Raw genomic sequence first — 25,933 nt, forward strand, 5'->3', positions numbered from 1 at the left:
AGACCTGGCATTGCTGTGGCTGTGGTGGAGGTTGGCGGTTGCAGCTCCAAATTGACCCCTAGCCTGGGAATGTCCATATGCTGCAGGTGTAGCCCTAAAAAAAAACAAAAGACAAACTATATACCAAAGACATAATAAGAGCTATGTGAAGACATTTATCTGTGGGAATGTTCATCATGCTGTTGATTCTAAGGGAAAAAGGAAATTATTTAAGTGTCCTAAAATACGAATTGGTAAAATAAATCACGGTACACTCATAAAATGACTAATTACTCTTTAAAGTGGATATCAAAGGGGAATGTTTATTGATGGAAATATAGGGGTGGGAATGGCAAGGTGTAGGATGCCAGTTATCAGCTGGTAAAGTATCAGCCATACTAATTTTGTTCAAAATCTTTCCTACTTGTGTGTGTGTATGTGTGTGTGTGTGTGTACACATTCATAAATATTCATGGAAGCATGATCAGAAAATTTTTTTGAGTATTTGTTTTCTTCTTTTGACCATCTGTATTTTCATGTTTCTTTATAATGAGCATCGTCTTTGTGATTGAAAAATTTTGAAATTTCATTTTACTTTGTATGAAAGGAACCATAGATCTCCAACCTCCCCCACTCCACCTCAGAGCTCTCTGGATGTGACCTTTGAATGGTTTAAAGCCAGCCTGGAAGCTCTGTAAACACAGAAAATGCACAGTTATCTGGGCCCTAGTTGTCAGCCTGGTTCCCCAACGATTTCTACAAAAGCCACCCTGGTTAATAGGCAATGGCTCGTGTGAAGGAAATAATTCCACACCAATGTTCACCAGGATCACCAGCGATGGGGTGGGGTCTGTTTGCTGAGCACACCTGCCAGCTTTTGTCTTCTTCTGGGAGAAGCAGGGACCTTTGCCTTCCCTGACTTCTCTGGGGGGGAGTCAGCTCCTCGGGAGCTGGAAGGCAGGATGGGCTGCCCACTCCCCCTTCCCCAGCCCTCAGCTGCCACCTGCCCACACAAACCCGAAGCTGCTGGAGGCTGCAGCCTGCTTCCCCGCTCCAGTGCTCCTCAGCCAGGGCCCCACGCTCTGAGCAGGAACCAGCGCGCCTTTCCCTGTCCCTCCCCACCCCCCAAAACCCCATTCCCTCCTGCAGGGAAATCAGATCTGATGTCACTCACTTATAGCCATGATTGCAGTCTCAAGTACAGCAATCAGAGAGTCACAGGGCTGTAGTTCACCAGCCCGTGAGACTTCCCCAGGCTTTTGGCTCCGAGATTATAAATGGGTGGCCCATGAGCTGAATTCAGCAGCTTTGTGTTTTGTTTGGCCCTTGCACTATTTTTTGAAAATTTGGATTGGTTGCCAAGAAATAAATATCAAGAGATTTTTGCCTTTAAAAGAAAAGGTGATATCTGGCTTCTTTGGGGAAAAACCCCCACCAGCTTGCCTTCCTGCCCGACAGCACATGGCTGTGGCTGAGAGGGACCCACAGACTTCGGGAAGGAGCAGGCATCTGAGTTCCCCGGTCCCTACCAAGTCAACTTCACCGTGCACGGGACCTCTCTGGCCTCTGAAATATCTGAGTTTTCAACCCCACTTTCAGAATGCTGTGAGCCAGCAAAGAGAACTTGGTTAGAAGGGAGCCTATGAAAGTCCCTAATATCCCATAAGCAGCTACCTTCCCTACCTGTGCTGAGGTCTGGTCCTGATGCTGGAGTCTGTATCACCAGAGAGTACTCCCTGATGGATGGAGGGGACTTCCTCTCTTACAGACATTGTCCACTTCATTATCCTAATTCTGAAAGGCCAAGGGGCTCAATTAAGATACTGGAGCAAAGTTAAGTTTGGGGCCATGAATTTTCTCTATCCTCCGCCTCACTCAAAGTAGTAACCACAGATTTTATACAGCCTTGTATACTTTGCAAAATATCCTCCTACCTAGGCCTCCTTCAATCTTCATGTCAGGCCCGAAGAGGGAGGAAGATGGGGCTATCTCCCCATTTTACAGATGAGGAAGTGAAGTGAGGCTGAGAAGTGAGGTTTAGGTCTTATTCCAAATCTCCTGCTGCTCTGATGCTCCTTAACTCTGCGGGGTCAGAGTTCCTTCTGCAGCAACTCTCATTTACAGCACACTGTATAATAAGATAGAAAAAGAGGTGGGATTTTTTTTTCTCTCACGGAATTCAGGACCAGTGGGGCGTACCGAGCTACAAACAAAACCAGACTTGCATTGTAGCAAAGATGGGAGGGAAGGAAGGAGAGATGGAGGGAGGAAGGGAGGGAGGAAGGAAAAGATGAAAGAAAGATAGGCAGGCAGGCTGGCAAGCAAAAAGCACACGTGGGCCAAAGATCCTTCCCAGATCTTACCCACAGTATCTCTACGTGATTCAAGCCTAAACTAGTCTCACGAGAAGCCTCAAAGCTATGGTTTTAGGGTCCCCTGTCACCTCCATGCTCAGTCCATGGAAAGCTGAAGGGGGAAAAAAACCCAGGCTTTGAGCATGGCAGAGCAAAGCAGAAGGGCAGAGTTGTCTTAAGAGTTGGAGACTGTGATGGAAGTTTGCAGATGTGCCTTCCGTGGCTTTCCTCCAGAGATGCCTACAGGCCATGAGCAGGTGCCCGTGACATCCTGTTAAATCTGTGATTGGAGGAACAAACCTTGAAGCAACACAATCATAAAATGGAAAATTTCGGCTGCAGAGATAAAAGAGAAAGCAGTCAGTGGGAAATGGGAAGAATATTAATAATCCCCCCAAATGGCTTGACTTGGATTTTCTTTTTGTGTGTGTTTTGTCTTTTTAGGGCCTCACCTGTGGCATATGGAGGTTCCCAGACTAGGGGTCTAATGGGAGCTGTTGCTGCCAGCCTTCACCAGAGCCACAGCAATGCCAGATCTGAGCCACATCTACAAGCAATCTGCACCACAGCTCATGACCGAGCCACATAGCCATGCAACCTACACCAAAGCTCACGGCAATGCTGGATCTTTAACCCACCGAGCAAGGCCAGGGGTGGAACCAAAACCTCATTGTTTCTAGTTGGATTCATTTCCACTGAGCCACGACAGGAACTCCTTGACTTGGATTTTCTATATTTATTCACATAACTCAACAAACACTTACTTTATGTGCGTTCATGGACTGGATCTACAAGGGTTAAAAAGATGGGACAAGGTGAGCCCTGGTGAGCTCACCATGGCAGGGATGTGTTCCTTCAGGTTCCCTCCTGAGGCAGATTATAATTTCTTAAAGCAGACAGCCACAGTAGTATTTTTGGTCATACATTTCCTTTCCAAATCTTGCCAGTCCTCCATCAAAAAGTGGAGTCTATTGGGAGTTACCCGCTGGGTCACAGCAGAAATGAATCTGACTAGTATCCATGAGCATGCGGGTTCAATCCCTGGCCTCAACGCTGGGTCATGGATCCAGCGTTGCCATGAGTTGTGGTGTAGGCCGCAGATGCGGTTCAGATCCCACGTTGCTGTGGCTGCGGTGTAGGCTGGCAGCCACAGCTCCAATTCAACCCCTACCCTGGGATTCCATACTCTATGGGTGTGGCCCTAAACAGCACACACACACACAAAAAGGTGGAGTCTATTTCCCCTCCCTTAGGGTCTGGATGAGCCTCTGCAACGGAACTGACTCTGCCCATCTCTCAAGGGTGGGTCATAAAAGCTGATATGAATCATCCTGGTTCCCCCTCTCTTTTTGGACCTTCACTCATGCACTGGGGGAGGCAGCGCCACCATGCTGTGAGGAAGCCCAACTAGTCCATAGGGAGAGAGTTCCTAGAGAGGCTCATATGGAGGAACTGAGACCCCCAGCTTCAAGCCAGCCTCAATCTGAGTGAACGAGCCTTCCAACGAGGGCAGCCCCAGCCTTCCAGGCTCTGAGCTGAGATTCTAGACACTGTGAAGCATAAAGAAGGCAACTCTGATGTGCCCTCTCTGAATTTATTTATTCATGAGCCCAGTAAATGGTTATCTTATGCCACTACATTTTGGAGAAATCTGTTATTCAACTATGGTATCTGAAATACTTTAGTCTCCAGCAGAGCTTGGGTTTTTAGAGACAGACAGACCTGTTTTTAAAACCTAGCCCTGGAGTTCCCATTGTGGCACAGTGGAAATGAATCCAACCAGTATCCATGAGGATGCAGGTTCGATCCCTGGCCCTGCTCAGTGGGTCAGGGATCCAGCATTGTCGTGAGCTGTGGTATAGGTCGCAGATGCATCTCGGATCTCATGTTACTGTGGCTGTGGTGTAGGCCAGCAGCTGTAGCTCCTATTCAACCCCTAGCCTGGGAACTTCCATATCCCACAAATGCAGGACTAACAAAAATAAAATAAAAACCCAGCCCTGCCATTTCCTAGTTGTGAGATGCAGGCAAAGTTACCTTCTCTGTCTGAGCCTCACCTTTCCTCTCTGTATGATAGGAATGAAATCTACCTCACACAGATGCTTTGAGGAATAAATGCCGCAGTGTGTGTATAAAGCAACTAGCCCAGTACCGAGGGAACAGAAGGAAACTTGCTGTGAGCAGACAGGGCAGAGGGTCAGAGAGGCATCCTTGAAAGAGCTGAGATGAGCATGGCCAGGAGGAGAGTGCAGGACTCGTAGGTAGACCCAGAGGGCAATCTCTCTCCAGAGAGATCTGGTGGGCCAGGTCTAGATGGGCCTGACTGGGACCCTGTCCTCAAGGACCTGCCAACCCTTAACAGTAATCTGGGGCCTCTTTGCTATGGAAACAATTTTGGCTTGAGCCAGAGGAAGAGCAATTTCGATGCCTCACCTTCTGCCTACTCTGTCCAACCTCCCCAGCAGATAGCTAAGAAAGGCAACTGCTGAGAATCCAGCTTGGTCCCACTGTCATCTCTGTGCCCACTCTTGGCATTTGTAGAAACATGTTGTAGAAGCAACTGCCTACGGCCTCCCTACATCTCAGACTTCTCACTTGCTCCTGACCCAAGCTTTTTGTAGTTGTTTGTTTGTTTGTTTGTTTGTATGTTTGTTTGTTTTTAAGGGCATATGGAGGTTTCTAGTCTAGGGGGTCCAATTGGAGCTGTAGCCACTGGTCCAGGCTACAGCCACAGCAATGCAAGATCTGAGCTGCGTCTGCAACCTATACCACAGCTCATGGCAACAACAGATCCTTAACCCACTGAGAGGGGCCAGGGATCAAACCCATGTCCTCATGGATACTAGTCAGGTTTGTTACCTCTAAGCCACAGGGGAACTCCCGCTCCTGAGCCAAGCTTTGTCCCACTTTCATCTCTGTGCCTACTCTTGGCATTTGTGGAAGCATCTTGGTCTCCCCAGCTTGCACTTAAAAGCTCTCTGAGGACTCTGGTTCCTTCTCATTCTCTGGTTCTCTCTGCCCGACCCCAACCTCAACACCATCCTAATCATACTAATACAAAGAAGCCACCATTTATGGACCTTCCACACCAGGCGTATCCTCCCATCATCCCTCTGGTAAATCTCCAGCAACCCTCTTTATTATCTTCTTAGTATTCGTTTATGATTCCTATTCATCACGTGGAAGAACCCTCCCAATTATTAAATGATAGAGACATGCATTCTTGCAGCCACACAGAATAATTATTTACTAAAATGAATTAACATATAGAAAAGCCTCAGTTCTATGGAGGCTGAAATTTAGCATAATGAGTTTATCAGGCTTAAGAGGAGCCCAGACAGGCTTTCTTTGGGGGGGAAATAAATACACTGATTACAGTGTATACATGCCACTCAGAGAAAATATATCACTGGCCAAGGACACTAGCCCACCTGACAAACAAACTAGTGGTAAAGGCTCTAAGACCCCTAAAATCTGCCTACTCCTCCCCCCAATACCATGTTAGCTTCCTCTGCCTTTGTGGCACGCACACACCGCCCCAGAGCCTGTGGCTGCACCAGCTCCTTCTCCATGGCCTCCCTCCTCCTTCTGGCCTGGAATCCCTCCCTGAGACCCTGCTGGCAGCTGTCTGGACATGGACCTCTCCCCTGCTGCCCCCTTATCTCAGTTCCTCACTTAGCACCCAGGATACCTGGGATGATGCAGATGCTTGAAGTGGATCAGCTACAGGTGATGGGAGGAAGATAGCTGGGACAAGGGAACTCAGAGTAACCCGAGAAAGTAGAGGCAGCTGCTGAGGGTGGCTTTCCCAGCCCTGGCTTTCCGATATGTCACCACAGGGCTTCTGGTAGTCAGGTGACCCAAGGAGAAGGCTCTGGTCCAAGAACTCTCAGAACCATGTTTCTAGGGGTGGAAATGACAGTGCACCTGACTCTCCAGCTAGTCTTTCTCATTTACTGCACCAACTAGCAAAGCAATTGTCAAGGTGTTTCTTGGAAGCTGCCCTCCTCAGCAATACTAAGCCAAGAGGAAGTTACCTCTGACTATCAGGATCTGAGTCAACTTGACAGTCATCATGGTAGGAGGTCAAAAAACACTTGATGGATGAATGGATGAGTACACTAAACCATAAGCTCCATGAAGACAGACCCAGGTCTGCTCTGCCAATCACCACCCTCCCAACGCCCAGCAGTGTCTCCTGTAATGCATCTTTGGAGAACAGGGATTATCATAGTCCAGGAGTGAGGATCTAGGTCTCGGGAGTGGCAGAAGGAAAAAGCAGGCGAAAAAGACCCTGGGAAGAAAAGTGGACAGACTAGGTGATAGATTTGGAAGGGAAGGTGGAGAAAAGAGAAAGAGGCAAGGCTGTCCCTGAGTTCAGAACCTAGGGTACCAGAAGGTACAGGAGGCTCTGGCCCATCAGGTAGCAGAGGAGAGGGGATGCTGACCCAGGTGAGAGCTCAGTGGATGGATATGGCGAGATGGCAGGGATGGCATGCAGAGCTCGAGAGACTGGAAGGATGGTCATAGGAAACTGTCCAGCAGGCAGCTGGCTAGACAGAAGCCATCCCCCAGTGAGTCATGTGCAGAAGTGATAATTGAGCTTGGTAGAGGCAGGAGGGGGAAAGGAAGTCACCTGGGAGGAGAGGAGCATCAAGGAGCCGGGCTTGTCTGGCCAGGAGACGAGCCACTTTCAGCGAAGGAAAGGACCTGCCCTGAGAGATCTGGCATGACGTGAAGCCAGTCAACCAACCCCAGGGGCGCAGGATTTCCAACAAGAACTGCAGGGAAGCAGCGTTGGAAAGGAAGTCAAATCATACAGGCTAAAAGTAGGTTCACAATGGATGAAGCCAGGAGTCTGGGAAGGATAGGAGAGAGTCAGCTCAGGGATGAGACGGTGACGAGGGAAAGGCTGGATGATCATCTAGGAGAGAGGGGCTCACAACACAAGAGCAGGCGTGTGACCTCAGGGGGAAGAACCAGGAACAGAGAGATAAACCGGAGGGAGGAAGATTTTACCCCAAGAGCAAGTATTTTTTCACATCCAAAGATGGGGCGGAGCAGCTGGAAAAGTGTGTACTTCCCATCACTGGGGGTTCTTGGACCCAAGGCTGGATGCCTAGGAAGGGACAGGCAGAGCACACAGAAGCTTCCCGTGGGGCACTGGACCAAAGGATCTTTAGGGTCCATCCCACCCTGAGACACCAATTGTCACCCGCCATCCTGCCACTCTTCAGCATGTCAGCCTTCACTAATGTTCGGCACTGCCTTTTATCACTGGCTGATATTTTCCTCCTGCATTTATCAGCTTATAACTTCTTCCCCATGTTATCCTCCTTTACTGCCTAACAAATTGTCCCAGAACTCAGCAGCTTAAGAAAAACATTTACTATCTCAGTTTCTCTGGGTCAGGAATCCAGGGGCAGCGGGGTCCTCTGGCTGTGAGTTTCACAGGCTGCAATCAAGGTGTTGGCCAGGGCTGCAGACCCCTCAAGGCTCAGTGGGGGAAGGTGTGCTCCCTGGCTGCATCCTGCCTCTGCTGGAAGAACTCATTCCTCACAGGGAGGCGCTGAGACCACAATTTCTCAGGAACTGCTAGTTGGAGGCTGCCCTCCCTCGTTCCTTGCTGTGTAGGTCTCTCCATAGTGCATCTCACAATGTGGCAGCTTACTTCGCCCAAGTGAGTAAGAGAGTCAGATAGAGACAGAGAGCTAGTAAGACGGAAACCAGTCTTTTGTAACCGAATCGGAAGGGACAACCACTTTGACTGTGCTCTCTTTCTTAGAATCGAGTCACTAGGTCCAGCTACACTCAGGACGAGCTGGGAATCACACAGGGCTGTGACCACTGGGAGTCACAGCCGCCACGCTCCCTCATGCGTCCATCCCAAAGCTAAGCTCCATGACAGCCAGAAGCTCATCTGCCTTGTTCACCTTCCTGTCCCAGGGACTGACACATAGCAGACGTCCAACATCCACTTTTAACCGACAGAACAAGGTAAACAAGCTCTGTGTGCTCCCAGGCTGTACTGCAGAACACACACTTGTTCTGGATGAATGAATGATCTGAATGTCCCTTGGTGAACAATGGACACGCTATTAAACATAAATTTAATAGACTGGGTGGCTTTGTGGGTACCATGAACAATGAAGATTTTTCAGTCCCAATTGCCTATAAATCCTCTTTCCCCACCCTGTGTCCATGAGGCCACTTTGAAGATGCTTAACTAACTTGGGAATCCCTCCGGAAGACATGTGGCAAGAGGCCTGTTGCCCCTAGAGAAAGGGATAGAAGGCAGGCCTTTATCCTTCTTGCCAGGTCGAAGTGGGGGCTCGAGAGAGTTTAAATTTGCATAATTGTTCCCCCACCCCCAGCTCCCCTCACTGCTATGGCTGATGTCCTGAAGATGCTTTTCCAGTGACAAGTATATTGTCAACCCAGATCAGATCCCGGCACCGGGTCCACTGATGGGCAGGCCTATTAAATCACAAAGAATGCCCCAAATGAGCAACTTTGGGGACCTGCAGGGGGAGGCTGGTAAGAACACGTTCTCCCTGCCCCCACCCCCACCATGGCTGTTAATTGCAAAGGGGAGCCTGGATAAATTATATTGAAAACAGATGATCAACTCGAGCTGTGTTTATTAAAGAAATAACAAATGGCACGATGCCAGCACCGATGAGTCTCACTGTAATCAGTGTATTTATTTCGCCCCAAAAAAGCCTGTCTGGGCTCCTCTTAAGCCTGATAAACTCATTATGCTAAATTTCAGCCTCCATAGAACTGAGGCTTTTCTATATGTTAATTCATTTTAGTAAATAATTATTCTGTGTGGCTGCAAGAATACATGTCTCTATCATTTAATAATTGGGAGGGTTCTTCCACGTGATTAATAGGAATCATAAACGAATACTAAGAGGATAATAAAGGGGTCAGTGGGGAGGTGGGAACGATTCCCCCATATCCACCCCACTCCTGCCCCTTCCTTCTTCTCTCAGAGTTAGGGACTCCAGACTTGGAATCAGAGAGACTGCCTTTCTTCTCCATCCAAGATCTGGTTCTGATACATGGCACACTTCTCTTTGAGGCTTTGAAATGTGCCTCTGTGTGTCTGTAGCTAAGAGGAGAGAAAGGGAGAAGTGGAGAGAGGAACGGGAAAGACACAGAAAGACAGAGGCAAGAATTTGAGGGACTGGTTCTTCTGGCCAGAGGCCGGTGTCTATCTGAACCCCACCCTGTCTCTTCAGTGTTGACCAGTGACGTTTTCACCAACCCTCAGTGAAATGACAACTATCTGTAAGAGCAATGGCGTTCCCACTGTGGTGCAGCAGAAACAAATCCAACTAGTAACCATGAGGTTGCGGGTTCAATCCCTGGGTTAAGGATCTGCCGTTGCTGTGAGCCGTGATGTAGGTCGCAGACACAGCTCAGATCCTGCGTTGCTGTGGCTGTGGTGTAGGCTGGCAGCTGCAGCTCCAATTGGACCCCTAGCCTGGGAGTCTCCAGATGCCACAAGTGTGGCCCTAAAAAGCAAAAAAAAAAAAAGAGAGAGAGAACTATAAGAGCAATGAAGTTAGTGGCTTTTCCGCCAGGCCCAAATGCACCCCAATTTTTAAAAAGTCTATGACCATCCTTCACGTCTTTTTGTGAAATAACAATCGATAATACTGTTCTCCATCTTCTCACTTGGAAAATGAAAAACTGGCCAGCTCTAATATTTTAACATTTTTTTGGCACTTTTTGTTTAGAAGTTGACCAGTCTGTGAAACCCTGGAGTCTTGGAACCTCTGCTTTAGACCAGAGCCCTTTGGCCTTGAGAGTGAGACCATCATGGGCCAGACTTCCAAATCTGATTTTTCTGGGCTATTTCTTTATTAAATGGTGAAACTGATTAACGTTTTTATTAATCTAGCACTTTAAAAATATCACTTGAGCACGACTCTGTGTGCAAAGCACTCTTCTTAGCACTGATGATGAAGTAGCTAGTGTGTTTTAATAAATAATTAACCACTTTAGTAGAAGGCGTGTTAACCCTGTAAATGCGGAAGTTAGCAGCTCATGACTCAGGCAACACCTGCAGGGCCCAGTTCTTGGTAAGCGATCAATAAGTGTGTGTTCCTTATTGATGAATGAAGGAAATGTACTCACGTGGTCGTGAGACAATAAAGGTTCTTCACATATATTTCTAGATTGTTGTTGCCATTGCTTCTGACAGGAAATGGATCTTTCAGCCCCGCCAGGGTTGCCTGGGTGGCCCCAAGGATCCAGTGCCCATGTCAACAGGTGCCCCATTATCATTCCAGACCTGCTGGCAACCAGTGTCCTGAAATGCACATGGGGAGGCACCTTGGCTCCTCACAGATGACTTCCTGCCACCCCCAAACCCCACACCTGCTCCCTGACCCCAGCCTTCTCAGATCTGACCTTCCCCCCACCTACTGGAATCTGCTTCCTGGACCAGGACAAGTGGGTCTGGGCAGAGGATGTGAGGGTTGAGGCTGTCTCTTCGCAAATGTGCTCCTTAGGATCCCAGGGGTACACATCCTGAGGCCTGACAGGCACCAGTGAGCTGGGCCAGGATGACTGGCTAGGAGTGACCAAGGGGTACAAAAGCATCAAAAAGCATGAATTCACTCAGCAGTTAAATGTAATTTGCACCTGAAATACACCAGTCACAGGGAGAGGCACACACAGCAAGGAGCAGAGAGGCAAAACCCCTTCCCCTGTGATGCTTGACTTCTGGTAGACACATACAAATACTTACCTGATACAATGCCAGCAAGTGACCAAGTGCTAGGAAAACAAGCAAAGCAGGACAAGGGCATAAGGTGGCAGAGAGGGCCCCTCTGAGGAGGTGACCTTTGAGACAGAAAGGCATTCTGGGCAGAGGGAACAGCAGGTACAAAGGCCCTGAGGTCCAAGCATGCTGAACATTTTGGAAATGACGGAAATGGCCAATGTCCTAAGGCCTGGATGGGCTGCAGAGTGACAAGAGCAAGGATAATAGGCTGCCAGCCCATGTGACCTGGGGGACAACTGTGAGGGCTCTGGATTTATTCTGAGTATTGAGGGAACCAATAAGCAATTTGCTGATGTATCAAAAGCCAGGGGAAGCTGGAGCTGAGGCCTGGCCTGGCCAATCACAGGGTTATTATACAAGAGGCAGCCTGTCTTCAGGAATTCCTTCCAGCCTTTTCTTCATCCTGTACCCTCCAGCCCCACCCGACACCCTTCTCACCAACCCCTATAATGTGTCTTGTTGTCTCTCATTCCCACCATTCACTTGGTCACTGACTCATCAGGAAACAGTGCTAGAGGTTGGGGACAGCCATTGTGTGCCAAGCAACATGCCACACCCGAGGCTGGTTACTGAGATAAACACAGCCTGCTTTGGGAGAGACAGTACCAGAGGCAGGGGCTGGTTCTAGTCCCGCTTTGCCATTTATTTTATTTATTTATGCCTTTTTGCCTTTTCTTGAGCCGGTCCGCGGCACATGGAGGTTCCCAGGCTAGGGGTCTAATCAGAGCTGTAGGTGGCCAATGCCAAAATCACAGCGACGCGGGATCCAAGCCACATCTGCGACCCATACCACAGCTCATGGCAATGCCAGATCCTTAACCCACTGAGAAAGGCCAGGGATCGAACCCGCAAACTCATGGTTCCTAGTCAGATTTGTAACCACTGCACCATATAGGAACTCCTGCGTTGCTTTGCCATTTAATAGCTGTATGACCTTGCACAAGTTACTTAATATCTCAGGGCTGTCTTTCTCTTTAAATGGCAACTGTAACCACTACTCTGCTAACCTCACGTGGAGGTGAGGATCTGGTGTGACCGGGCTTCAGATAAACTGCACACTATTGTATATGGAATGTTTGGTCAGCGGGACCTGCTCTAGAGCCCAGGGAACTCTGTCCAATATTCTGCAATAACCTATATGGGAAAAGAATCTGAAAAAGAATGGATATGCGTCCATGTATAACTGAATCACATTGTTGTACAGCAGAAATTATCACATTGCAAATCAACTATATTTCAATAAAACTTTAAAATTGAAAAAAAAAACCCTACAGAGTAATGAATCCTTGTCATTATAATAATTCCTTATAATCATTCAACCCCGAGCCTCCCTAACAGGTTCTCACATTTGCAGCTAAGTGTCTTCATAAATACCATCCTTCCTGACTTCCCTGGGTCCTGGGCCGCAGGGCTGTCTCACCTCCACTTGCTCCTCCAAATTCCCCTGAACCTCATGATTCTCAGCCTCTAGGAAATAGTGGCTTCTGAGATCCCAAAGGTCACAGGGAACTTGTATGACATGTTACAACATTGCTTAGTATTTCATGTACCCAGTGCTGTGCTAGGACCTCCTCTAGACGCCTACCTCAACAGCCTCACTCACAGACTCACCCTCTCTCTCTGTCTCTCTCTCAGTCACTCACTCACACACACACACACACACACACCCACTAGAACAACCACACCATGAGATGGGACTCGGTCTCATTCACTGTGAATGATGAGTGGTGGCATATATTTGTCAAATGAACGATAGGAAGGACATATTCCCATCAAAGAGCACAGCCTGTTCAAAGTGCTCATTAAAAGGAACCAAGTTAAAAGGGATAAAGAAGACGGTTTCCAGAGACGGTGAGAGAAATCCTGCGGGATTGCTCAAACGCTCAGTGGGCAGGGGGATTGCCAAGGAGGAAGTTACCTGACAAGGAACAGGGGGATGTTGCTGAGGCTTTCAAAGTGGCCAATTTTTTTTTTTTTTCTTCTTAGGGCTGCACCCGCAGCACATGGAGGTTCCTAGGCTAGGGGTCGAATCAGAGCTCAAGCCAGCCTACACCACAGCAACACCAGATCCTTAACCCACTGAGCGAGCCTAGGGATTGAACCCGGAACCTCATGTTTCCTAGTTGGATGCATTTCTGCAGTGCCATGACGGGAACTCCAAAGTGGCCATATTTTTTAGAAGGGTTCGGGGACCCCATCCCCACACATCTTCCATTTTTGTACTAAATTTACCTGGAAATTGGCAGGCAGAGAAGGCTGGCACCAGCCATAGGGCAAATGCATTAAAGAGACAGTGAGAAAAATAGCGCAAAAAAGGGACCGCTGACACCACACGTAATCCTTCCTCCACCAACAAGCCAAGACCCACGTATGGGCTAAGTGACGGCTCCACATCTGAGAAGGCCATTCTTACAGCACTGCCACTTAGAAGGTAGCAACATGAACAAATAACATTCGTTTCTGATTCTAGGAGCTCCAGATGGGAAGTCTTCAGACAACCGAAGAGCCATGACTTGGAAGGAAAGCAAGAAGTCACCTTAATACCACATTTATCACTTAGCCCTGAGCCAGAGAGGGAGTCAGTGCACTTGGTCTACAAATATCAAAAGCAAAGTGATGTTCGATCTTGTCAAAGGGCACAGACGATGTCATGAGAATGTGTGAGCCACGGTGAGCTTGGTTTGCCCAGGAACAGAGTGGGAACAAAGGAGGACATGCGGTTCTCCACAGGGAGAGAGGCTGCTGCAGGCAGTCAGCTCAGAGCTTGGTCGCCCAGGTGGCTGCAAACAAAAAAGTGGGACTGTCCCAAGTGCTCAGAGTGCATTTACTGTGGCTTCAGGAAGGACGGCCTAGGGAGGAGCAAAGAGGAGGGAAGAGGGAGCCACCTCCGTTCTGCTTTCAAAAGGGGCAGAAGAGCCACCAGCCAGAAAATGAACCCGTGCAGAGAGAGGGGCTGAAAATCACTTATTAAATGAAACAAAGAGGTGACATTCACAAGACGTAAAGCATCAAGTGGCAGCATTGTCAAGATGAATTTGTAGATTTAACAGATGGTGAGGTAGTGCCTATTAAGTAAATTAGGTCCCCAACCCACACCACTTCCTTTGAAATGGTCACTGCCTTCTAGCCGGCAGGCAAACCCAACCCAGCCCCTCATCTTACAGGAGAGACAGCAGCGACGCTGCAGGATGAGCACTGGGCTGGGAGTCAAGAGGTCCTCCTCTCACTAGCCACCAGCCACCTCAGCCACTAAGCTGCAATTTCCTCATCGGTAACACTGGCACGTGTGGCTGCTGTCACATCACTGTCATGAAGATTAAATCAGAGATGGGAGACCGCAAGGGAAGGGTTAGCTGTTTGCCTAGATGTTTAACAGGTGAGGGCACTGAGGTTCCAAGAGGTGAAGTGATTTAAGCCCAAGAAATCAGCAAAAGGGAAATAGCACTGGGACTCCCAACCCCTTTGCTCCGTGCTTTGTCCTAAACCACACCTTCCACCCTGTAAAAGAGCTTGGATTCTTTCCTGGGCACACGTCTTGTCAGCAAATTCTCTGGGACAGGGGTTCCCATAGTGGCTCACTGGTAACGAACCCAACTAGGATCCATGAGGACGAGGGTTCAATCCCTGGCCTCGCTCATTGGGTTAAAGATCCGGCGTTGCCATGAGCTGAGGTGTAGGTCGCAGAGGCAGCTCAGATCTAGCATTGCTGTGGCTATGGCTGTGGTGTAGGCCAGCAGCTACAGCTCTGATTCATCCCCTAGCCTGGGAACCTCTATATGCCTATATGCTCCACAGCATGGCCCTAAAAAGACAAAAAAAAAAAAAAAAAAATTCTCTGGGACAAAGATTACATGCTGTCCACAGTTCTTGCTACTTAGCACCACAGCCAACATATACAGAACCAATACGGGTGCCAGGCTTTTTCTAAGAGATTTTCCTGCACTAACACAGGTATCCACAGGTGAAATCTATGAGATGAAGTTTTATCTCCATTATTACAGGTGAGGAAGTTGAGGCACAGGTTAAGAAACCGAGCTCACCCAGCGGTAGGTGATGATTCTTTACTGGGTCAGCCTGATTGGAAAGCTCGGCTCTAACCACATGAGCAGAGGCACTGGTGTCACACGGGGCTGGCAGTGCTTCCCTAGGGATGCAAGGCTTAGACCAGCCAGGGATGCAGTCAATTGTGGTTTCCCTTGACCTGGAAAAAATCCCGTGATAAAAAAATTCACCACCTGCAGCCCTGGTCCAGCTTCCTGCCCTTGGGATAACCAAAAGCATTTCCATTCTTCCTTCCTCTCATGAGGGACTCAAGGAAATTTGTTCTAAAATGTGATGGACAGTCATGAAGAGACATTAACAAACCAGGAGATACGTTCACCCTTTCCAGGAGTTGAAAAATACAAGTTAGAGTTAGATAGTTTTTCAGCTGTCAAACTAGAAGATTTTTTTTTAAATGATAACATGCTGGCAGATGTGGAGTAAAACAGGCATTTTTACATCCTGCTAGTAAGAGTGCACACTGATTGTACTTCTCTAGAAAACAGTTTGTCCAGGTCCAGTTGATTCTTCCTATTCTCAGTAGTTAGGTTTTATAAAGTCACCACGGACACTGAATTACAGTGAATACAGACACATCACTCCCAGGGGAAACACGGGGTTAGGTTACTGTGAGCCTCTGGTCACAGCATTTTTGTCAACGATCAATACTACCTTGTTTTACATGCGTCTCTGTTTAAAGACACCTCCTTCAATATACTGTATATTGTTGATTCGTTAACATTGAACTCACAGCCGACAGCACTATAAGCCAAGCTGGAAGGAAGCCCACCAAACACACGTATTTTCTGTGTAAAGCACATCACAGCCTTGTCTAGCTTCACTAGACAGCACTCCAGCACAACACATGAGGGACATTTCAAACAGCAAAAGCACCAACAAAAAGCACCAAAGAAATGCAAAAAGCAGGGCCCTAAGTAGACCGTGTGAAGGACACTTGTTTGCAGTGTAACCACAAACTGGAAACGGGAGGCTCAAATGTTTCCACTCTGCGTTTCCACTCTGCGCATATCAGCGAATGACCATCAAAGCCCAGCAAGTGTCAATTTGGAGGTTAGAAATATTAGCAAGGAGATGAATTTGCAAGTCCCTGGAAAATGAGGGTTCACTGTATCTCTTAAGAACCTAAAAAGCTTGGGTACCTTGAAAGGGACAGGTAGGTGGCCCAGATCTAGATAAGTGCTTTTGAACTGATCCTATTTCAGCTACAAAAGGTCCAAGTGTCAAAGACGGGGACTGACTGGTCAGAACCACTGTGTTTCAGGCTAAGAATGGCAGGAAGGAGCATCACAGAGCCAGGCAGAGGCTCCCCTGCCCCTCACAGACTCAACGCTGTTCTCAGGGAGATGTACCTGCCAAGGACCAAGCCCTTCTCAAGTGGGTGCCAAACCTACGGCTCTAGGGATGGCCTGGAGCTCAAGGCTCCTTCTCCCCCTCTGACTTGTTTCTGGCCCCCTTGCTTTTCCCTTGAACACACCGGGCAGGGTATGATCCACCTCAGGGCCTTTGCACTTGCTGTCTGTCCTGCTACAACTCCTTCTCCTGAGAGTCAGTTGGCTCCCTTTCACCTCTTTCCTCTCTGCTCAGTGGGGCTGTCTCTGTCTGCCTGATCCATCTCTCCACTGTTTTGTCTTCCTAGCAGTTATCATCTGACTTATCATCACCTTACTTGTTCATTTATTGCTATCTCTTCCCCACAAAAGCTAAGAGGAAGGGAATTTTTTTTCCTTTTTTTAAAATTTTACAATGATTTTTATTTTTTCCATAGCTGGTTTAGAGTGTTCCGTCAATTTTCTACTGTACAGCAAGGTGACCCAGTTACACGTACATGTATATATTCCTTTTTCGCACATTATCATGCTCCATCACAAGTGACTAGATATGGTTCCCAGTGCTATACAGCAGGATCTCATTGCTTATCCATTCCAAAGGCAACAGTTTGCAACTATTAACCGAGGAGGGGATTTTTATTTATTTTTTTTAATCCTCTATTCCTAAGAGAAGGCCTAGCACATACTAGGCGCTCAATATTTGTCAATCAAATTAATAAAATAAATGAATGTCAGATACCCATCTGTAGCAGTAATGGGAATGAACATTTTTGCACCATTCACTGATGGGTCCTTTTTACACGTTACTTCACTGTCGTCTCAAAGCTTTAACAGGTGGGCACTGCTATGCCCATTTTATAGGTGAAGGCACAGGGAGATGATACAATTTAATTAAGACCAACCTGGGAGTTTCCGCTGTGGCACAGTGGGTTAAGAACCCAACTGCAGTGCCTCTGGTTGCTGCAGAGGCGTTAGTTTGATCCCTGTCTGAAAACTTTCATATGCCGCAGGTGTGTCCATTAAAAAAAAAATTAAGACCAACCAGCTAAGCTAGTAAGAGATTGAGCTGCAATAAAACCCAGATGTTTCTAATTCTACAGCTTCTACACCAGTGCTTTTCAAATTATCTGTGGTGAAGGGCTGGTTGGGTGTTTTTATCTCAGTCTATCTCAGACCAACATTAGAAGACATAAAATGGGAAAAATTATAAAAATACCATGTGTGGTTGGATGTCACCATAATATCAAAGCCCTTAAACACTTTCAATGTTCCTTCTTAACCTGCCACAAAGTGGTAGAAACAGTTCCACGCAGGCAGTAATGAACAGCCATGGTCCTGAGCTTCCAGGTGGCCTGGGGACTGAGGAGGAGGATCTCTGAGCAAAGTCCATAACCCCTTTCCCACATAGGGAACTTGAAAACTTCACAAATCAGCCTTCCTTCACTTGACCCCTCTCAGCTCTGTGAGGTGGCAGGTAGGTGTTTTCACCCCCAATATTCAGAGAAGAAAAGCTGCTTTTCCCCTCTGCTCAGAAGTCCCTTCCCTGGGCACCTCCCTGGATTGACTCCTCATCAGCCTCGGGGTCTCTGCTCAATTTCACTTCCTTAGAGAGCCCCTCCCCCTGACAACCACCCCATCCAAAGAGCTCCTCTGAAACCCATCCTATTTACTTCTGGCCCAGCACTCATCACTACCAGGAATTGTCTTTTTTTTTCCATGTGGTTACTTTCCCTCTTCCCTCTTGACAAACTCCAGGAGGGCAGAAACATCCTCCGTTCATGAGTCTCATCCCTGACACAGAGTTAGGCTCCCTGAAAGTAGTGTTGAAGGAATGCAGTAAGAAAACAGCAACAGAGTGGTTAGCTAGCTTACCTAAGGTCAACATCAAGTAAGTGGAGGAGCTGGGGAGCAAAGCCATTCAGTCATTCAACAGGTAAGTGGTGCCTTCTCAGAGTCAGCCATCCAGCTGGGCAGTGGGGTGGCTGGGGGTGGTGGGTGAGAGAGGCAAGGTCCCTCTCCTATGGAGCCTCACAGGGCTCAATTTCCAAACCGAGTGGTCCTCTGCCCTGCCTTTCCGGCCCTCTCGAGTTTCTTTCACCTGTACATACTTGGCTGCCTGCAAACACCTTCTCACAAACAATTGTGTCATCGTGTGAGCAGGGAATATTATCACACCTGTTTTTTTTGGGGGGAGGGGTAGTTCTGAGGTTACTTTATTATAATTTTTTTGAGGTACACAAGAGCCAAAGAAAATAAAAACCAAAATACGGAATATATTACACCTGTTTTTGCTGGACACAATACAATTACATTTGAATTGGAAATAAACAACGAGTAAGTCTTTAGGCTTGTATGTCCCATGCAATATGCAGAATAGACTTATTGTAAGAAATTATTGTTTACCTGAAATTCAAATTTGACTGGAGGTTCTGGGGTTTTCCTTCTTTTATTCTTTTAAAATTAGTAACTTTACACATTTTACAGATGAGGAAACTGAGACTCTGTGAGAACAGCTGACTTAGGGAGTGAAGTGACTTGCCCTGCAGCCACACCACCAGGGGAAGAGCCAGGACTTGCCTTACCTGCTGCCCTGCAATTAGCTAAGTGTCGGTCTCTCACAAAGACCCTGTGCTTCTGTGTCCAAGCCAGTGTCTGCACAGCTGTTTAAATCCACGTATTCTGAAAATGACCTTGCAGTTGAAATGGCTCCTTGGCCTCCAGCAAATTTCCATGTCTACATGTAATCTTTTTTAGTAAATCTTTTTCTGATTATAAAAATACAGACCTGCAGTATATTCACACAATGGAATATGGCACACCAATGAAAAATAGCAGATTTCTGACACACAAAACAACAGAACAGACTGGTGAGTTTTCATGTATTTATACACACCAACTTAAATAATATTGAACAAGAATGCATATACAAAAGAAGAGATCCTATATGATTCCATATGTATGAAGAGCAAAGTTAGGCAAAACTAATCCATGGTGGTGGGGTGGGGGCCTGGCCAGGGCAGGATTAGTGGGAAGGGGCCCAGGGGAAATTTGGAAGCCCGTGGTAATGCCTATCTTGATCTGGGTGGAGGTTACTTATGTGTATAAATACACAAATCCAAGCTGTTTGCTTACAATTTACATATTTTCCATTGGTAGGTTATACTTCGATGAAAAACTAAATATAAACAAACATAAAAATTCATACATGCCCATTGTAAAAAAAATGAATAAAGTACAGATAGGTATGAAAAAACAAAACAAAACCATCTGTATTCCCACCACTGGGAGATATCACCACTAATATCTCAGAGTGCATCCTTCTAGATCTTTTCCCCAAAGCATCAACTTTTCGTCAGCATTTCCTAAAAAAGGAATTTGGGACCTAGTTGTGCTGGGACTGGAGGTGCTAATTTACTTAGGAGTCTGAATTTCCTGGACGTGTCTTTCACTTACCCGGAAAGCCCTGACACAAGTAGATTTAATTTGACCATTTTAGAAAAGCATGGAACAATTAACGGCAAATAAATGGAATTAAAATCAAATTGAATACAGCCTTTCAATGATATGACTTAGAATTTGATTTTAAGTACAGTAATGAATATAAAATGAAAGCTTAGCGTGTAGAAGGCTGAAGGGCTCTTAAGCCTCCCGGGACCCAGAATGCCACCTACTGGTCACAGCCAGCAATAACACCCCACCACCCCATTATCTTAAAATGCATGGCCATTCTACTTAAAAACCTCAAATATGATACCACCTTTTCTGGTAGTATATATATAGATATTTATCTTTTTAGGGCTGTACCCACAGTATATTGAAGTTCCTAGGATACAGGTCTAAATGAAGCTGCACCCACCAGCCTATACCACAGACACAGCAACACTAGATCTGAGCCATGTCTGGGAGCTACACCACAGCTCATAGCAAGGCTGGATCCTTAACCCACTGAGCGAGGCCAGGGATCGAACCTGAGTCCTCATAGATACCAGTCAGTTTCCTTACCACCGAGCAACGATGGGAACTCCCTCTGGTAGTTTATATTCATCTCTCCCAAGAGCTTCCCAGACACCTTTGCTTCCTTAGTGAATTGCACAGTGCCTAGAACATAATTTAATAAAGATGTGATGAAGGAATGAATGAATGAAAGGATGGATGGATGGAAAGATGGAACAAACAGATAGACATTCTTGTGCATCATTGTGAAATGGGGAAAATCTCTGCCCTAACCAGCTCACAGGATTTTCTTGATTCATTTTGTTTTTAATAAAAATGATGATTTTTATTAAATCATAGTGAAATGATTACCACACTCAAGCTAATTAGCATATCTCTTCAGTTACCTGTTTGCAACAGGAGCACCTAAATTCTATTCTCTTAGCATATTTCCACTATTCAACACAGTATTGTGAGAAAAGCCATCACGCTGTCCCTTAGATCTCTAGATTCAAGCATCCCACATAACTATGACCTTGTACCCTTTCATCAATTATCTCCTAATTTCCCCCACCTCCCCACCCCTAGTAACCACCATTCTACTCTCTGCTTCTAAGTACCCAGCTATTTTAGATTTCACATACCATAAGAGCAGGCTTTTTTTTTTTTTTCATAGGCTTTTTTGGGAGTGTGAATAAGACAAGATGAATGTGAGGGATTATTATGACGACCAAACACCAGGGGGTGGAAGAGTCCAGTGGTGACCAGAGTGAGCAGTAAGGTTGCAGACACAGGACTAAATGGGAAAGGAAACTCAAATAAATGTGAAATGTCCTGAGCCAGACACTTAACAGCACCTGGCAGATGTCAGTGCTCTCCCCTTCCTCTTCCTCCTTAGAGCCTGGCTCACAGATCCTTGTCATAGGACCTGAGGAACTCAGAACGGAGATTTGTACTTTCCAGGGTTCACCCAAAGGGGAGGTGATGTTCCATGTTTGTCTGCTGTCAGTTTCTGAAACAGACCAGGGTCACTGTGCTTGCGGGTGTGAGCTGGCCCATCAAAGCCCTCCGTGAGTCAGGAAAAGTGGTTTCAGAGACATCACTGTCAGGCTGCCTGATGGCGAGGTGCCCATCTGAGCGTGTCCTCTGTTGACAGCACTTGACAAGCATCGCGCTGGCCTTGCTTTTAGATGCTGCCCAGCAGGGGCTCTGGCCTGCAGAAAGGCAGCATGATGCCATTGAAAGAGTATGGACCAGGGGTCAGAAGACTGGGCTCAGCCACCTACTGGCTAGGTGACCTTGAGCCAGCCAGCTTGCCCTTGTCAGTATATAAACCCGATGGACAACATAACAAGATAGTGACTGGGTAAACTATAGCGCTGGACCCAGGTTTATGCATGGCTATTAATAAAACCCCAAATGAACATCATGCCTGAGTGACCTGCGTGAGCTCTAACCACAGGGTCACCTACATTGATCTGGACCTGGCTTCTTCTTATGGAATCCAATCCTGTCTCGGCAGCTACATCACAATCTTACGGGCCTCTAACACCTACCCTTACTGACTTTTTTTTTTTAAATATGTATGCACTACACCGTTTCAAGCATCATCTACTCCTTATTTGGGCAATCGACTTTTTGAAACTGCAGACTTTGTGTTATGTTTACACAAGGTAAATTTAATCATATTGCTCTGGCCCATTTACACAGGCTATTAAAATATTTTTAACCCGACTTTGGCCATCTATCTCCCTGCTGACTTGATAGGAGCCATACATTTCAAAGATGTACAATCCATGCATTTCTTCATTCAATATTCATTTACTGAGCACTTGCTATTCCCTAGACCCTGTGTTAGGAACCATGGAATTCAGAGGGTGTATCTGACAGAGAGGAGCGAATGCCAGGGGACACGCTCAGAGAGCAGGGCATTCCTATTGCTGTCGCAGCATGGGAAGGTTTCCCAGTTCAGGAGAGATGGTAGAGCCCACGAGCCACTCACCTCTTCTGAGCAAACCACTGGACTGTATTTTCCAGCCCCGAGAATTTGTGGTGCTTCCACATAATGACCACATCTTTCTTCCTAGGCAGATCAAGAAGTCTACCGTGACAGGCTTCTCATGGTTTCTTCTGCAGGTGGCAATAGCTAGCCCGCTTTTATCTGTCCAACCTCGTCGCCCCATCCTCATCCCCTTGCCAGCACACACATTCGTTCTGCAAATATCGTAGAGTTTCCACATGCCAGTGGGCCGGCACGGCGCTGGGCATTGTTGTGTTTCTCTTACACCCTCTGAGTTCAAAATCTCCACATTGGGGAGCAGGTGCCTTCTCCGTGTGGGCGGATCTCCTTCCCTAGCCCTTTCATCCCTGCCAAGATCAAGGTCTGAGCCTCTGCATCCTCACATGCCTGGCCTGGCACTCCCAAGCACTATGTAGAGGTACCAAGGGAGAGAGGGAGGGGAGTAAGGCACAACTGTCTTCCTGGTCTCTTCATTACAGAGCACTGCAGTGAGGAAAACCTGGAATGTGGGTAGATACAGGCTTGAGTCTTAGATCTGCAACCAACCAATTTTGTGACATTAGGTATGGCTGTAAAACAAGCTGAGTAGCCCAGATCTTTGAGTTCCCACTCAGTTCTACTATTCTGATTCTATGCTAATCCCTGATTCTGGATGAACCCTCCACTCTCTTCTGATCTAGCTTTAGAGAGGAATAAAAAAATTCCTACAAAGAGGCAGAGGGAAGAGTTTCGCCAGCCTTCCTTATAGTGAAATATCTGCCGGCAATAAGAAGCCTGAAACTAAGAAATAATTGCTCAGGGTTAGTGCTAACTTTGGAATACCCTAAAATTCTTGCTTGCCCACAACCTGATTTCTTTTAGGCTCAGTCTAATCTTGTCCAGACTCAGGCTCCATGCTAATTGTCAAGACGGGCTTGAATTATTCATGGAATTTCTACGCTAGGATGGTTTGGGAGATGTTTTCTGCAGATGTATTCATCTTTCACGTCTGCAGGAACTCTTAATAACAAGCTGTTTGGATTGGCAAGTCCCTTCATTTTCCCGAGCCTCCATTTCTCCACCTGTAAACAAGGAAGGCAGTTCCTCCCAGCTCGAGAACGTCTTGGGTTTTGTGATTTTGCAGGTGCCTCAGCCAGAGATTCCATAGGCAGCTCACAACCAGCAGCAAACCACGTAGATGAGGAGAAAAAAAAAAAAAAAGAAGGATGCCATCTGACGATTAAATGCAAAAGGAATTATGCAATTAGCAAAGGACGTTGATCACACAACATAGAAGTCTAATTGCAGCACATGCAAATGTTTGCTAAATTAGATAAATATGGGTTTGCAGTCGCTCTGGTGCACAGATTGAGTTGTAAAGCTAAGGAAAATATAAAAGTTAATTATGAGATGGGAGGGAAAAACATAGGGTATGAGCACTCGGCCGATTAAGATTATTAACCAAATATCATCTCACACCACAACGGGGTGTTAGAGGAGTCCCAGGCCCACAGTCTGACGACTATGTATCGAAGTCACCACATCTCACAGGACATGGAAAACAGGCTACATTTTTACAGAGCACTTGTCACCTGGGGAACCCTGGCACTCGGGGCTGGTTCCATTGGCTCGCCAACACACTAATGCACATGGCCAGGGTGGGCCAGGCTCCACATAGTGGCTCAGATAAGAAAAGCTGTATCCTCAGGGTTCTCAGACTCTTCCTGAACCTGCCGCAAGGGCTAAACCTATAAGCCCATGAAGTAGCTCTCACAAGAATGTATCTATCAGTGTGCTGGGCACCTTTCAGGGAGGGGTAAAGAGTGCTGGAGAGGCAGCCACAGAGTCTAGGTTCTGAAAGCAGACTGCTTGGCTTGGAATCCTGGCCCATCACTAAGTCTTTGACAAGGGAGCTCAGCTGGCTGTGCCCCGGTTTCCTCATCTCTGCCATAGGAACAATATCAGCTACCTCTTGGGGCAGTTGCAAGGATTTGAGGAATTATTACTTATAAAAGCATGAAGAACACTAGCACATAGTAAACACTCAATAAGTGACTCGTTCCTTACTTCTGGTTTCCCCTATTCATTAGATCCTTCATTCAACCAAGTAAGGGCTGCATGGGCGAGGCACTGTGCTAATGATAATGATGGGGGGGTGGTGACATACTCATGAGGGTTCCACCCTCACACTGGGATTAGGGAGGAAATGTTGGTACACAGATAAACAGATAACTGAAGCCACATGTGAGGTGCACTGTTTATGTTACAAGATGCTCAAGGGCACGTCAAGGTACCTGCTCAAGTTTCCTGCAAAGCAACTGGAGAAAGCTTCCCTGCAGAGAGGCTTCCCTTCAGGAGTTCTCTTGTCACCCAGCGAGTTAAGGTTCCAACATTGTCACTGCTGTGGCATGGGTTCGATCCCTGGCCCGGGAACTTCCACATGCTGCAGGCATGGCCAAAAAAATAAGAAGACAGATGCCTTGAAGTAGGCCAAGATTTTACTAGAGAGCTGGCTGGGTAGAAAGATGTGTCACATTCTAGGCAAAGGATGTGCCATAGGCAAAGATGTCAAAGTCAGAACACCCAAGGCAACATCAAGCCATTGCAAGAAGTGATGGATGAGGCTGGAAAGGAGCTTTGAGGGCAATCGTGGTGGGGAGATCTTGATGTCAAGCCCTGAGTATTGATGTTATCCTATGGGCCACAAAGAGTCTTTGGTATATTTCAAATGAAATGTTTTAAGACAAAGCAGTGTTAAAGGAAGATAAATCTGGCAGGGTGAGCAGAAAGTATGAAAAAGGGAAAGTCTGGTGACCATGGGAGCTGGGATGATACTGCAATAGTCCAAGTATTTGGTAATGAGGATATGAATGAAAGGAAATACAGGGGATGTTGGGAAGGACAGATTGACAGGACTTAGTGACCAAGAGGACATGCAAAAGAGAGAACTGTAAGGAGAGAACTGTAAGGTTTTGAGCTTGGGGAGCATGGACAAAAAGGGTGGCTTGCTGGTCAAGCCAAGATTCTGATTCCTAGTTACCCAGCATATTATCCAAGCAAAGCTGTACAGGTAGGAGGCAGCACAGAGTAGAAGTTCTGAACAGGAGTTCCCGTCTTGGCGCAGTGGTTAACGAATCCGACTAGGGACAATGAGGTTGAGGGTTCGGTCCCTGCCCTTGCTCAGTGGGTTAACGATCCGGCGTTGCCGTGAGCTGTGGTGTAGGTTGCAGACTCGGCTCGGATCCCGCGTTGCTGTGGCTCTGGAGTAGGCCAGTGGCTACTGCTCCGATTCAACCCCTAGCCTGGGAACCTCCATATGCCACAGGAGAGGCCCAAGAAATAGCAAAAAAGACCAAAAAAAAAAAAAAAAAAAAAAGAAGTTCTGAACAAAGGCTTGGGAGCCAACATCTAGGGGTCCCTGCTATGCTTCTTGCTAGCTGTGTTACCCTCAGCCAATTTTAACCTGGCAAAATAAGGG

At 47.0% G+C, this 25,933-nt stretch overlaps 1 long non-coding RNA gene across 1 annotated transcript; it reads right to left on the reverse strand.

Annotated features, from left to right (window-relative positions):
• LOC110259292 lies at positions 271-25,590 on the reverse strand. The gene is made up of 4 exons (XR_002341550.1): positions 18,396-25,590; positions 15,847-15,948; positions 1,663-1,773; positions 271-671 (listed from the first exon to the last, which is right to left on the reverse strand). It is a non-coding gene; the product is annotated as an uncharacterized LOC110259292 (long non-coding RNA).

This window comes from Sus scrofa, chromosome 2, assembly GCF_000003025.6.
Source record: "Sus scrofa isolate TJ Tabasco breed Duroc chromosome 2, Sscrofa11.1, whole genome shotgun sequence".
Taxonomy (NCBI): domain Eukaryota; kingdom Metazoa; phylum Chordata; class Mammalia; order Artiodactyla; family Suidae; genus Sus; species Sus scrofa.